The sequence below is a fragment of the Coregonus lavaretus genome (genome assembly GCF_964263955.1).
Source record: "Coregonus lavaretus genome assembly, chromosome: 33".
Lineage (NCBI taxonomy): Eukaryota > Metazoa > Chordata > Actinopteri > Salmoniformes > Salmonidae > Coregonus > Coregonus lavaretus.
Window position 1 is genome coordinate 36,453,221 of NC_140020.1, and position 13,070 is coordinate 36,466,290.

A 13,070-nucleotide genomic window follows, 5' to 3' on the forward strand; every position below is an offset into this window, starting at 1 on the left:
ATGGAAAATAATCATTAAAAACATATAAGGATGTTGAATGGCAGAAGAAGATTATTTGTACAAAAATCTAATTTGTAGCCTATCTGGTAAGATTTTGTATGTTTTACCTTATATGTCAGTAGTGTATTTGTATATGTGTTAACTTACACTGAGTATACAAAACATTAAGAACACCTGCTCTTTCCATGATAGACTGACCAGGTGAAAGCTATGATCCCTTATTGATTTCACTTGTTAAATCCACTTCAAACAGTGTAGATGATTGGTAGTTACAGTCTTGTCCCATCGCTGCAACTCCGGTATGGACTCGGGAGAGGCCAAGGTCGAGAGCCATGCGTCCTCCAAAACACAACCCTGCCAAGCCGCACTGCTTCTTGACACACTGTTCGCTTAACCCGGAAGCCAGCCGCACAAATGTGTCAGAGGAAACACTGTACAACTGGCGACCGTGTCAGAGTGCATGCGCCCTGCCACAGGAGTCGCTAGAGCGCGATGGGACTAGGACATCCCGGCCAGCCAAACCATCTCCTAACCCACACGACGATGGGCCAATTGTGCGCCGCCTCATGGGTCTCCCGGTTGCAGCTGCCTGCGACACAGCAGATCAAACCCGGGTCTGTAGTGATGCCTCAAGCACTGCGATACAGTGACTTAGACCGCTGCGCCACTCGGGAGGCCAAAATAAGGATTTTAAGCCTCGAGACAGTTGAGACATGGATTGTGTATGTGTGCCATTGAAGACAAAACATTTAAGTGCTTTTAAACAGGGCGCACTGGTTTTTGTCAAGAACTGCAACACTGCTGGGTTTTTCACGCTCAACAGTTTCCTGTGTGTTTCAAGAATTGTCCACCACCAAAAGGACATCTAGCCAACTTGACACAACTGTGGGAAGCATTGGAACGCTTTCAACAACTTGTAGAGTCCATGCCCCGATGAATTGAGGCTGTTCTGAGTGGGGACGAGGAAACTCAATATTAGGAAGGTGATCCTAATGTTTGGTATACTCTGTGTACAGTCGTGGTCAAAAGTTTTGAGAATGACACTAGTATTGGTCTTCACAAAGTTTGCTGCTTCAGTGTTTTTAGATATTTTTGTCAGATGTTACTATGGTATACTGAAGTATAATTACAAGCATTCCATAAGTGTCAAAGGCTTTTATTGACAATTACATTAAGTTTATGCAAAGAGTCAATATTTGCAGTGTTGACCCTTCTTTTTCAAGACCTCTGCAATTCACCCTGGCATGCTGTCAATTAAGTTCTGGGCCACATCCTGACTGATAGCAGCCCATTCTTGCATAATCAATGCTTGGAGTTTCTCCGAATTTGTGGGTTTTTGTTTGTCCACCTGCCTCTTGAGGATTGACCACAAATTCTCAATGGGATTAAGGTCTGGGGAGTTTCCTGGCCATTGACCCAAAATTTGTTTTGTTCCCCGAGCCACTTAGTTATCACTTTTGCATTATGGCAAGGTGCTCCATCATGGTGGAAAAGGCATTGTTCGTCACCAAACTGTTCTTGGATGGTTGGGAGAAGTTGCTCTTGGAGGATGTGTTGGTTTGGTACCCTTCTTTATTCATGGCTGTGTTCTTAGGCAAAATTGTGAGTGAGCCCACTCCCTTGGCTTAGAAGCAACCCCACACATGAATGGTCAAAGGATGCTTTACTGTTGGCATGACACAGGACTGATGGTAGCGCTCACCTTGTCTTCTCCGGACAAGCTTTTTTCCGGATGCCCCAAACAATCGGAAAGGGGATTCATCAGAGAAAATGACTTTACCCCAGTCCTCAGCAGTCCAATCCCTGTACCTTTTGCAGAATATCAGTCTGTCCCTGATGTTTTTCCTGGAGAGAAGTGGCTTCCTCGCTGCCCTTCTTGACACCAGGCCATCCTCCAAAAGTCTTCGCCTCACTGTGCATGCAGATGCACTCACACCTGCCTGCTGCCATTCCTGAGCAAGCTCTGCACTGGTGGTGCCCCGATCCCGCAGCTGAATCAACTTTAGGAGATGGTCCTGGCGCTTGCTGGACTTTCTTGGGCGCCCTGACGCCTTCTTCACAACAATTGAACCTCTCTCCTTGAAGTGCTTGATGATCCGATAAATGGTTGATTTAGGTGCAATCTTACTAGCAGTAATATCCATGCCTGTGAAGCCCTTTTTGTGCAAAGCAATGATGACGGCACATGTTTCCTTGCAGGTAACCATGGTTAACAGAGGAAGAACAATGATTTCAAGCACCACCTTCCTTTTAAAGCTTCCAGTCTGTTATTCTAACTCAATCAGCATGACAGAGTGATCTCCAGCCTTGTCCTCGTCAACAATCTCACCTGTGCTAACGAGAGAATCACTGACATGATGTCAGCTGGTCCTTTTGTGGCAGGGCTGAAATGCAGTGGAAATGTTTTTTGGGGATTAAGTTCATTTTCATGGCAAAGAGGGACTTTGCAATTAATTGCAATTCATCTGATCACTCTTCTAAAACATTCTGGAGTATATGCAAATTGGCATCATAAAACCTGAGGCGGCAGACTTTGTGAAAATTCATATTTATGTCATTCTCAAAACTTTTGACCACGACTGTATATGCCTTATATGACATACACAATTCGCTACATGATTTTCAGCTTCCAGGAATTGTGTACAGATCCTTGTGACTTGGGGCCTTGCATTATCATGCTGAAACATGAGGTGATGGCGGCGGATGAATGGCACAACAATGGGCCTCAGGACCTCGTCACGGTATCTCTGTGTATTGAAATTGCCATCGGTAAAATTAAATTGTGTTCGTTGTCTGTAGCTTATGCTTACCCATACCATAACCCCACCATGGGGCACTTTGTTCACAACGTTGACATCAGCAAACCGCTCGCCCACACGACCACATACACGTGGTCTGCCAAATTTTCTAAAACAACGTTGGAGGCGGCTTATGACGGCTCAATTCTCTGGCAACAGCTCTGGTGGACATTCCTGCAGTCAGAATGCCAATTGCACGGTCCCTCAAAACTTGAGACATCTGTGGTATTGTGTTGTGTGAGAAAACTGCACATTTTAGAGTGGCCTTTTATTGTCCCTAGCACAAGGTGCACCTGTGTATTGATCATGCTGTTTAATCAGCTTCTTAATATGCCACACCTGTCAGGTGGATGGATTATCTTGGCAAAAGTGAAATGCTCACTAACAGGGATGTAAACAAATTTGTGCACATCATTTGAGAGAAATAAGCTTTTTGTGCGTATGGAACATTTCTGGGATCTTTTATTTCAGCTCATGAATCATGGGACCAACACTTTACATGTTGCGTTTATATTTTTGTTCCGTGCATAAGAAAAGTGTATGTTCTGACAATGTAACTTCTACAAAATAAATGCTTTTCTTATAGGTTTCACATTGTTTTTATAAGTCAACATATAAAAAAAACATGACAATTACTATATTTGTATATACATTTTCAGGTATGAGTTTCCATTGTTAAGGCATCTCCTACTGGACAGTTGATTTATCTACAGCTATGCCTTTGGTCTCCCATCCAGGGTTTTAACCAAGCCCTGCTTAGCTTTGATATTTGTCACTTACTTTTAGCAATGTGCTATCGTGAGATTAATTGTTGAGGGATCTCCACATAATAATGAAATAGATTCACTGCTGCTATCGAAGTCATTCCTCTCCTCCCCCTCCTACTTCGCATCCCCCTCTTTTCCCCCTTCTCTCCACCTCCTCTCCTCCCCATCTTTCTCCCCCTCCTCCTCTCCTCCCCCTCTTCTCCCCCTCTTCTTCCTCCTCCTCCTCCTCCTCCTCCTCCTCCTCTCCTTCTGCTTTCCTCTTTCCTCCTGCTCCTCCTCGTGGCAGACTTAGCTGCTTTCTTCAATAAGTGTGACGTTGCGTGCATCTCTGACATCAGACAGTGCTATGCAAGTGCTTTGAAATGTGTATGTCCCATGTATGTGAGACCTTAGCAGGCTTAGCTTACATGTCTCTTGTATGTTTTTATACAATACATGCAGCATTTATGTTATGTCTACATGTTACCCACCCATATAAGTCAGATATTACAAGAATCTAATATGAATCTTGTATGTGTATTTGCTGCCATATGTATTACATACAAGTTCCAGGTAAAACATACAGGAATTTGTTAAATTCTTCTCTATCTTTTCCATATGGGGATCTTTGACCTCCAGGAGTGAAGGGGACTGTGTGGAGGGCATGGCTGAGATCTTTGACATGCTCCTGGCCACTGTGTCTCGCTTCCGCATGCTCAAACTAAAGCCTGAGGAGTTTGTGTGTCTCAAAGCCATCATCTTGCTTAACTCTGGTGAGTGTGTTTGTGTGTTATTATAAGCTGTTAAAGATGCTTTGCTTAGTATGTTTTGTGGTTGTGAGTGTGACATGAGTTCAATCCTGGGTTAGCCTTGGCTGGGATTGAGAATCTTACAAGTGTGTGTGATACAAAAACATCTCCATTAAGATTTTGTTGTCCACTCACAAATATGTTTTTTCTGTTTGGGGCAGATTCCGACCCGAGTTAAGTGTGCATAAATGGAACAAAATTCCCATTTCATGCACATTTCTCTCTTCGCGTATTCTGACCTTGAATTTAAGCATGAGAATAGCATGCCATTCACCCGCTGTTCGTTTTGGGTGGAGATGAAAGAAATGAGGTTGTGTTGGTGTGTATAGATATGCTGTATTCTGACCTTGACTTAATTCCCTCATAATTCCACCAACTTTACTGGTGACGAAACAATGAATAAGGTCGAGTAACCTGTCGGTTCCAAGTGGAACAACATCTACTTTCCTTTTTCCTATAGAAATAACACCATTCTACATGCACTGTACAAATTGAGAAGAGCTATTGATAAGAGCTAGGTAAATGAGTAAGTTTGGATAAGGGGATTGTAAATATAAATGTTATTTTTAGATCTATTTTACTGTACGGTCACTGGAGACAAATGTGAAGCCAGTCATGTGGCAGCAAACTGAAGCATATCAACATATCACCTTAAAAATTTTTTACAGTGACGTTTATGAAATGCTGGCCTTGCAGGATGACATTTGGAGACCCAACCTATAGGCTTCTGTAGCCATGCGCAAATGACAGTATAACGCCAAACCTACCGAGTTGATATGTGATTTCACTCAATTTTTTACAATTTGTATCTTGTTAAATATTAGCCACTATCGCTAGCAACCTTCAGTTATACCCACATAGGCCTTCATTTATAACTGTCACTTTAGTGTTAGTTTCCTTACATTTTGCATCATTCCATTCCATAGTTTACCTTTCCTTCCTCTGTCACATTCATGTGGTTGTTCCTGAGGATCGCTAGCAATAGTGGATCATATTTATTTTATTTTTATTTTTTATTTAACCTTTATTTAACCAGGTAAACCAGTTGAGAACCAGTTCTCATTTACAACTGCGACCTGGCCAAGATAAAGCAAAGCAGTGCGATAAAAACAACAACACAGAGTTACATATGGGGTAAAACAAAACATAAAGTAAAGAATACAACAGAAACTATATATACAGTGTGTGCAAATGTAGCAAGTTATGGAGGTAAGGCAATAAATAGGCCATAGTGCAAAATAATTACAATTAGTATTAACACTGGAATGATAGATGTGCAAAAGATGATTTGCAAATAGAGATATTGGGTGCAAATGAGCAAAATAAATAACAATATGGCGATGAAGTAGTTGGGTGGGCTAATTTCAGATGGGCTGTGTACAGGTGCAGTGATCGGTAAGGTGCTCTGACAACTGATGCTTAAAGTTAGTGAGGGAGATAAGAGTCTCCAGCTTCAGAGATTTTTGCAGTTCGTTCCAGTCATTGGCAGCAGAGAACTGGAAGGAATGGCGGCCAAAGGAGGTGTTGGCTTTGGGGATGACCAGTGAGATATACCTGCTGGAGCGCATACTACGGGTGGGTGTTGCTATGTTGACCAATGAGCTAAGATAAGACAGGGATTTGCCTAGCAGTGAATTATAGATGGCCTGGAGCCAGTGGGTTTGGCGACGAATATGTAGTGAGGACCAGCCAACAAGAGCGTACAGGTCACAGTGGTGGGTAGTATATGGGGCTTTGGTGACAAAATGGATGGGACTGTGATAGACTACATTCAATTTGCTGAGTAGAGTGTTGGAGGCTATTTTGTAAATGACATCGCCGAAGTCAAGTATCGGTAGAATAGTCCGTTTTACGAGGGCATGTTTGGCTTTGTTGAGAAATAGGAAGCCGATTCTAGATTTAACTTTGGATTGGAGATGCTTAATGTGAGTCTAGAAGGAGAGTTTACAGTCTAACCAGACACCTAGGTATTTATAGTTGTCCACATACTCTAGGTCAGTCCCGTCGAGAGTAGTGATTCTAGTCGGGTGGGCGGGTGCCAGCAGCGTTCGATTGAAGAGCATGGATTTAGTTTTACTAGTGTTTAAGAGCAGTTTGAGGCTACGGAAGGAGTGTTGTATGGCATTGAAGCTCGTTTGGAGGTTTGTTGACACAGTGTCCAATGAAGGGCCAGATGTATACAAAATGGTGTCGTCTGCGTAGAGGTGGATCTCAGAGTCACCAGCAGCAAGAGCGACATCATTGATATACACGAAGAAAATAGTCGGCCCAAGAATTGAACCCTGTGGCACCCCTATAGAGACTGCCATAGGTCCAGACAACAGGCCCTCCGATTTGATACATTGAACTCTATCTGATAAGTAGTTGGTGAACCAGGCGAGGCAGTCATTTGAGAAACCAAGGCTATTTAGTCTGCCAATAAGAATGCGGTGGTTGACAGAGTCGAAAGCCTTGGCCAGGTCGATGAAGACGGCTGCACAGTACTGTCTATTATCGATCGCGGTTATATTATTGTTTAGGACCTTGAGTGTGGCTGATGTGCACCCATGACCAGCTCGGAAACCGGATTGCATAGCGGAGAATGTACGGTGTGATTCTAAATGGTCGGTGATCTGTTTGTTAACTTGGCTTTCAAAAACTTTCGAAAGGCAGGGCAGGATGGATATAGGTCTGTAACAGTTTGGATCTAGAGTGTCACCCCCTTTGAAGAGGGGGATGACCGCGGCAGCTTTCCAATCTCTGGTGATCTCAGACGTTACGAAAGAGAGGTTGAACAGGCTAGTAATAGGGGTTGCGACAATTTCGGCGGCTCATTTTAGAAAGTAAGGGTCCAGATTGTCTAGCCCAGATGATTTGTAGGGGTCCAGATTTTGCAGCTCTTTCAGAACATCAGCTGTCTGAATTTGTGTGAAGGAGAAGCGGGGGGTCATGGGCAAGTTGCAGCGGAGGGTGCAGAGCTGGTGGCCGGGGTAGTGGTAGCCAGGTGGAAAGCATGGCCAGCCGTAGCAAAATGCTTGTTGAAATTCTCGATTATTGTAGATTTATCGGTGGTGATAGTGTTTCCTAGCCTCAGTGCAGTGGGCAGCTGGGAGGAGGTGCTCTTATTCTCCATGGACTTTACAGTGTCCCAAAACGTTTTGGAGTTAGTGCTACAGGATGCAAATTTCTGTTTGAAAAAGCTAGCCTTTGCTTTCCTAACTGCTTGTGTTTATTGGTTCCTAACTTCCCTGTAGAGTTGCATATCGCGGGGGCTATTCAATGTTAATGCAGTACGCCACAGGATGTTTTTGTGCTGGTCAAGGGCAGTCAACTCTGAGGAGAACCAGGGGCTATATCTGTTCTTAAGCTAACATATTATAATTTGTGCATTAATTTGGGACATGTAGCCTATTTGAATCATTATGGAACGCAGACCATAGGTAGCAGTTTAAACCTGGAGCCTGGCACACGGCGACTAGAATGTTGTTATCACAGTTCCATGATTAGTGCAGATTATTAGGGTAGATTTATAGGACTACTGTTCAACCCCTATTGTACACTTTTGTCATCTTCCAATATTTAATGGCTTGAACAATTGAATATGGAAACTTTCAGGATGAATCATGCCACTATAATTTTGATTCACCAATATATTTTGTGCGTAAAGGCTCTTCAAACCATTTTTTGATTCATTATTCATAAATACTTTCATAACCCTAAATTATATACAAGGTCAGAGTATTTTTAAATCCACCAATTGGTGCTGAAAAGGAGATGAATATGTGTGTATTTATGCCTACATGGCTTTCTTTCATTGATCCCTAATATTCTGAACCGTTCTCTCCATATATTCTGAGTCTGTCGAGAAAATTCTAATTAAAAGGTACACCAAATTTAAAGGGATGGCTTTAGATAAATGTACTGAAAACCATGTTGAATGAAAACTAAACTATAACGTCTGTTGGCCAGCAAGTGGGAGGGTTTTCAGTAGGTGAATTACATTTATTCAGCACGCGCAAGGGAACCACGCCTGCAAAGCCCGTTTAAATGTAAGTCTGAATAGCAACTACTGATAAGTGCGTAGGAATGGCGTGAGTTAGAAAGAAGTAGTTTCCTAAGTCTGAATCGGCCACTTTATGAACATAGAGTAGTAACTAATGCATTCTGTTGCCCATTAGTAAATGTTGAAGGGTGAACTCTGTTTTTATGCCACTCAAGAGCGTTAGGTGTGAACAGAATGATCCCAAGTCCTTCTTTCTCAATGTACCCCATAATTGTTACCATGACAACTGGGCCTGCTGTTCTATGTGTGTTGACTGAGCGAAACTCCTATGTTTGTTTTGATACTGACTAATCTGTAAGAGACATAAATACCTGAGCAATGGGTGCTGTTGCACGTTTCTGTGTATGGCTTCCTGATGTTCTTACTGATTGCTGAGTTAGCAGTTGCTGCATTGAGAACATCAGGCTCTTCCCCTTTCCCTGTCTGTCTCTTTTTTTCTTTACTAAAACCCTTACAAAATCAATTTTAGGTACAATAACCACTTCTCTGTCTCTCTCCTCATCCCCTCTAGGTGCCTTCTCCTTCTGTTCTTACTCTGTGGAGTCCCTCCACAACAGCCAGGCGGTGCAAAGCATGCTGGACAACATCACTGACGCCCTCATCCACCACATCAGCCAATCAGGAGCCTCGGTGCAGCAGCAGTCCAGACGGCAGGCCCAGCTCCTGCTCCTGCTCTCACACATCAGACATATGAGGTGAGGAGGGCACTCTACGTAGGGGAGGAGCACAAAGGAGGGGGGAAGAGGATAAGGGGAATGTGGTTAGGAGACTGCTGTTTTTCTCACACGTCAGACACATTATATGAGGAGTTCAAACTACACACGAGGGGGCACACACTCCTGATGGTGTAAATTCAGATTCTGAAAGTGAAGAAGCAGGTTAGACCTAGGCAAAGGGAATGTTCATATTATCTGCCAGTTATATACAGTATGATCATCACTTATTTGGTTATACCCATAGATTATATTTCTGTGGTTATTAATATCCCCTCTCACTCCTCCTCTTCTCTCCTCTCTGTAGCAACAAAGGCATGCAGCACCTGTACAGCATGAAGTGTAAGAACAAAGTGCCTCTGTACGACCTGCTCCTGGAGATGCTGGATGCTCACCGGATCCACTCCCCAGGCAAGGTGGCCCAAGCCTGGGGACAGGCCAAGGGGGAGCCCCTCTCTACCACCACTACCACCTCCAAAGACTCCAGCATAGGACCCAAGCGAGGCAACCAGGATACCCAGCTCAGAAGCGTCAGTCCTGGGGTACTCCAGTATGGCACTCCCCCCTCTGACAGGAGCCCCATTCCATGATGACATACAGAAATTGGTATTTGTAGATATGGAAGCTGTAAAAGTCCTTCCATTAGATACAGTATATGTAGAGGAATATTTTGACATTTGTGGAGGTCACAATAGATAAAAAAAGATACATGAATGCACTTGTTATTTGTGATATTTGTTTATAATTTATGCAAATAATGTAATAGACAGTTTAAATTATTTAGCAGATATCCGTTGAATGTTTAGACATGTTCACATTTTGTACTGGCACACTACGGACTGAAATGTACTCCGTCACACCAGATGTTGCCTTTCACAACATTTAGAAACTTTTGAGTAAATTGTTTTCTGTGGCTTTAGCAGCAGTTTCACCATTGTGCAGCTTCGTACCAAGTATATATAGTGAAGCGCACTGTTAGCAGCAGAGACTCTTGATAGAGAGGAGCTAGTCAATGTTGATCAGTGCATTATACCCTGTGGACACCAGTTTTGCGTGCCTTGACCAAAGTGCACGTCTCAAGTTGAGGGAAATTTGGGCATTGTATACCTTTTGTAGTTTAAAATTAATGATCACTTATAATACTATGGCTTGCGAAAGTATTTACCCCCTTGGCATTTTTCCTATTTTGTTGCCTTACAACCTGGAATAAAAATGGATTTTGGGGGGGTTTGTATAATTTGATTTACACAACATGCCTACCACTTTGAAGATGCAAAAATGTTTTGGGGTGAAACAAACAAGAAATAAGACAAAAAAACAGAAAACTTGAGCGTGCATAAGTATTCACCCCACCAAAGTCATTACTTTGTAGAGCCACCTTTTGCAGCAATTACATCTGCAAGCCTCTTGGGGTATGTCTCTATAAGCTTGGCACATCTAGCCACTGGGATTTTTGCCCATTCTTCAAGGCAAAACTGCTCCAGCTCCTTCAAGTTGGATGGGTTCTGCTGGTGTACAGCAATCTTTAAGTCATACCACAGATTCTCAATTGGATTTCCAATCCCATCTGGTTTGGGCTTAGTGGGACTATCATTTGTTTTTCAACAGGACAATGACCAAACACACCTCCAGGCTGTGCAAGGGCTATTTTACCAGGAAGGAGAGGGAAGGAGTGCTGCATCAGATGACCTGGCCTCCACAATCCCCCGACCTCAACCCAATTGAGATGGTTTGGGATGAGCCGGACCGCAGAGTGAAGGAAAAGCAGCCAACAGGTGCTCAGCATATGTGGGAACTCCTTCAAGACTGTTGGAAAAGCATTCCAGGTGAAGCTGGTTGAGAGAATGCCAAGAGTGTGCAAAGCTGTCTTCAAGGCAATTCGAAAAATCTCAAATATAAAATGTATTTTGATTTGTTTAACAATTTTTTGTTTACCATATGATCCTATATGTGTTATTTCATAGTTTTGTTGTCTTCATTATTATTCTACAATGTAGAAAATTGTAAAAAAAAAGATAAACCCTTGAAAAAGAGTATGTGTCCAACTTTTGACTGGTACTGTGTGTATATATATATATATATATATATATATATATATATATATATATATATATATATATATATATATATATATATATATATATATATATATATATACACACAGTATATATATATACACATATATATATATATATAGCAATCCTATAAAAAATCTCAAATTAATAATATGCAACCATTCAAACAACTTCATTAGTATGAGTAGAAAAAACATATTTAACTTACCATTCTAAAGTGGCGTCTTCTCCTTCCAAAAACATATCTTCAGCTGTTGCGTCTAAACTGTATTCACTAAGTCCTCATCTACTGGTTCTGTGACATTTTCCCGGTCGATTTCTGCTATAATCTCGTCCAAATCTGTATACCTGGACTTTGATTTAGCTTTTCCAGTATTAGTAGCCATGTTGTACTTTCAAAATGTGCAGAAAACTGTTTACTAAATCGAGCTGTGCTTAACGCGATGCGCCACTTCCTTCTTTAGATTTACAGTGGACACTAAACCGCGTTTGCTCGTAATGAATACACAGGCTTTTCCTCAGACAATGGACCGTCTCATACTCCTGTAAATTCCAGCTCATTGGCTATCTAGCTAGCTATGTTTCAAAACGATAGGTGGTCATTGGTCCAAGATACAGTCAATTAAGTGAACACCACCCGCCTCATTGGTGAGTAATCATGTCAGTTCTTGGTGGGCTCAAATAGCTTTTGTGTAGCCTATAAGTCATGCAGAATGATGAAAAAAAGTGTGGTTGCCTTCTTGAGTATCTGAGGATCGCAGAAAAACTGAACTTGACTGGGTGAAACAAGATGTAGCGTATATATTATGTCGAAATGTTTTGTTGCAAGTTGAACGAGTCAGAATTCAGGCAACCGTACAATCGCTTGAAAATATAATGGACAAACTACAAGCGCGTATATCCTACGAACAGGACATTCAAAACCGTAATATCTTATGTTTCACCGAGTCGTGGCTGAACGACGACATGAATAACATACAGCTGGCTGGTTATACACTGTATCGGCAGGATAGAACAGCAGCCTCTGGCAAGACAAGGGGTGGCGGTCTATGTATATTTGTAAACAATAGCTGGTGCACGATATCTAAGGAAGTCTCAAGGCTTTTCTCTCCTGAGTTAGAGTATCTCATGATAAGTTGTAGGCCACACTATCTACCAAGACAGTTTTCATCTATATTCTTCGTAGCTGTCTATTTACCACCACAAACCGATGCTGGCACTAAGAACGCACTCAATGAACTGTATACGGCCATAAGCAAACAAAAAAAACGCTCATCCAGAGGTGGTGCTCCTAGTGGCCGAGGACTTTAATGCAGGGAAACTAAAATCAGTTTTACCTCATTTCTACCAGCTTGTTAAATGTGCAACCAGAGGGAAAAAAACTCTAGACCACCTTTACTCCACACATAGAGACGCGTACAAAGCTCTCCCTCGCCCTCCATTTGGCAAATCTGACCATAATTATATCCTCCTGATTCCTGCTGCTCTTTAATTATTTGTTACTTTTTTTTTCTTTTTTTATGTATTCTTTCTTAAAACTGCATTGTTGGTTAAGAGCTTGTAAGTAAGCATATGACAAATACAATTTGATTGATTTGATTTGATACAACATGGATCGTGTTAGGATATAAAACATTATTTTATCAAACAAAACAACTCTACATTTTATCTTTAGGTCCCTCAGGATGACAAATCAGAGCAAACTATCTTCAAACAATAGCATGGTATTCTTTCACTGTAATACCTACTGTAAATTGGACACTGCAGTTAGATGAACAATAATTTAAGCTTTCTGCCCATATAAGACATGTATATGTCCGTGAAAATTAGCTTTTGTTTACAACATCATTGTAGTCACATTATCCATATTGAGCAACAGCTATCCCG

The 13,070-nt window shown here is 41.9% G+C and overlaps 1 pseudogene across 1 annotated transcript in view; it reads left to right on the forward strand.

The window, feature by feature from the left end:
• The window catches only part of LOC311108362 (estrogen receptor-like), a 30,124-nt pseudogene extending 19,015 nt beyond the window's left edge, over window positions 1-11,109 (forward strand). The window contains exons 8-10 of the transcript XR_014615900.1: window positions 4,184-4,317; window positions 8,907-9,090; window positions 9,416-11,109. The product of XR_014615900.1 is annotated as an estrogen receptor-like (transcript). The remainder of the gene's footprint in view (window positions 1-4,183; window positions 4,318-8,906; window positions 9,091-9,415) is intronic.
• The last annotated feature ends 1,961 nt before the right edge of the window (window positions 11,110-13,070 follow it).